General features: G+C 33.4%; 1 pseudogene; it reads right to left on the bottom strand.

Moving 5' to 3' along the window:
- Positions 1-1450: 1450 nt before the first annotated feature.
- LOC118022493 lies at positions 1451-1719 on the bottom strand (annotated as a pseudogene).
- Between the last annotated feature and the right edge of the window lie 664 nt (positions 1720-2383).

Below are 2383 nucleotides of genomic sequence, written 5' to 3'. Positions count from 1 at the left end.
GAGCAGAAATGTTTAATTTTGATGAAATCCAGGTCATCAAGTGTTTCCTTCATGGATCATGTTTTTGGTGTTGTATCTAAAAAATCATTGCCATCCTCAAGGTCATCTAGATTTTCTTCTATATTCTCTTCTAGAAGTTTTATAGTTTTGTGTTTTACATTTATGTCTGTGACTCATCTTGGCTTAACTTTTGTGAAGGGTGAAAGATCTGTATCCAGATTCTTTTTTTTTTTTTTTTTTTTTTTTGCACATGGATGTTCAGTCGTTCCAGCACCATTTGTTGAAGAGACTATCTTTGCTTCATTGTGTTTTGCTCTTTTGTCAAAGATCAGTTGGCTATATGTATGTGGGTCTATTTCTGGGCCTTTTATTCTGTTCCATTAACCTATTTGTCTATTATTTTACCAATACCACACTGTCTTGATTATTGTAGCTTTATAGTAAGTCTTGAGGTTGGGTAGTGTCAGTCATCGAACTTTGTTCTTCTCCTTCAATATTGTTTTTGCAATTTTGCATCTTCCACCTCTCTATATAAACTTTAGAATCAGTTTGTTAACATCTACAAAATAACTGGCTGAGATTTTAATTGGGATTACACTAAATCTACAGATCAAGTTGTAAAGAACTGACATTTTGATAATATTAGGTCTTCCTATACATGAATATGGAATATCTCTCCATTTATTTAGTTCTTTGATTTCAATTACAGAGTTTCATAGTTTTCCTCATATAGAGTTGTACATATTTTGTTATATTTAAACTTAAGTATTTATTTTTGGAGGGGCTAATGTAAATGGTAATGTGTTTTTAATTTTAAATGCCACTTGTTCACTGCTGGTATCTAAGAAAGCAATTGACTTCTGTATATTAACCTTACATTCTGCAAGCTTGCTACAACTCTTATTAGTTCCAGAAATTTTTTGTTGATTATTTTGGACTTTCTACATAGACAATCAGGTCATCTGTGAAAAAAAGACAGTTATACATATTCCTTCATGATATTTATTTTATTTCATTTTTTGCATATTGCATTAACAAGAACTTCCAGTACAATATTGAGAAAGAGTGTTAAGACATTCTTGTCTTATACATAATCTTAGTGGAAAACTTCAAATTTCTCAACACTGAGTATGATGTTAGCTATAGGGTTTTGTATATATATTCTTTTTCTCCAACAGATTTATTACTTTTTGAAAAGAATGGATTTTGAGTAGAAAAAACATGAGGAGAGAGATATGGAATAGAAAATAAATATAAATGTAAGCTATTTTGCTAACTGTTCTATAATCACAACAAATTCATACAGAGAATGTCCTATACAAAACGACACAATAAAGGTTCAAAGATCAAGGTATTCCCTTAGGCAAGACTGAAGATTTCAGTATTTGACGTTTAGACTGCAGTCCTTGTCTTTGGATGGATCACTGGGTGTGTGACACAGTTCATGGTTTTAATCAGATTTGAATGGAAGGATGGCCACTTGGCCCAGATAGAAGTAGATGAAGTGTTTGGTTTCATGTATCACATAACTACCAAAGTTTCTCACCATGATGCAACCCCAGGTGGGATTGTACTCCTTGTCAAACTCCTTTTTAATATGGATGACAATGTCCTTCTCTATGCTATATTTCTCCAATGCCTGAGTTGCACATTTCACCCAGTCCTGCTGCATCTCCTCAACATGTTGGCATTTTTTATCAGGGCCTTTTGGTTGCACATGGTTACCATGAAATAGGGGCTAGTCAATAGCAATGGTCTTGGGGGGTGGGAAGGGGCTGGTGACACTCAGACCCAGCAGGAGCTGCCCTCACTTGGGTCTTTATTTATATTCTTTAATAAGTTGAGGAACTCCCCCCTATTCCTAGTTGACTGAGATTTTCATCATAAATATTTGTTGAATTTTGTCAAATGCTTTACCTGCATCTATTGGTATCATCATATAATTTTTCTTTAGCCAGTTAATGGGATGGACTATAATAGCTGATTTTTTAATGTTGGGCCATCCTTACATATCTGGAATAAATACCACTTGGTCATGTGTATAATTCTTTTTTCTACATTGTTAGGTTCTCTTTACAAATATTTTATTGAGAATATTTTAGCTATGTTCATGAGAAATATGGGTTAATAATTTTCTATTTTTTTGCAATGTCTTTGTTAGGTAATAGGGTAATACTGGCTTCATAGAATGAGTTAGGAAGTATTTCCTCTGCTTCTATCTTCTGAAAGAGATTGCAAAGAATTTGGTGTAAATTTCTTCTTTAAATGTTTGGTAGAATTCACCAGGGAATGCATCTGGGCCTGGTGCTTTATGTTTTGGAAGATTAGTAATTCTTTTTCTTTTTCTTTTTCTTTTTCTTTTTTGAGAGAGCGAGAGTGCATG

The sequence above is a fragment of the Mirounga leonina genome, unplaced genomic scaffold (assembly GCF_011800145.1).
Source record: "Mirounga leonina isolate KUSES-001 unplaced genomic scaffold, KU_Mleo_1.0 Mir_176, whole genome shotgun sequence".
Classification (NCBI taxonomy): Eukaryota; Metazoa; Chordata; class Mammalia; order Carnivora; family Phocidae; genus Mirounga; species Mirounga leonina.
The sequence above is the reverse complement of the archived record's forward strand: the minus strand, read 5'-3'. Positions and strand labels throughout refer to the sequence as shown.